The following is a 211-nucleotide window of genomic DNA, read 5'->3' as shown; positions in this document are numbered from 1 at the left end:
GGGAGGGGGAAGAAAAACACCCAAGCCCAGCGTGGTTGCCTGTTCTTAGAGGCCTCCTGGAGAAGCTCAGCACCAACAGCCCCTTGACCACGCTGCCCTGTGCTGGGGGGGTAAAAGGAAGCCCCCCAAGCACCACTGGCAGCGGACAGAAGCCCCACACACTGGCCCATGCCCTGCCCGGCCCCAGAAGAAAACACTCCAGACCACCAGA

This window comes from Anser brachyrhynchus (genome assembly GCF_964034855.1).
Source record: "Anser brachyrhynchus genome assembly, chromosome: 11".
Taxonomy (NCBI): domain Eukaryota; kingdom Metazoa; phylum Chordata; class Aves; order Anseriformes; family Anatidae; genus Anser; species Anser brachyrhynchus.
Note: the sequence above shows the minus strand (reverse complement) of the source record.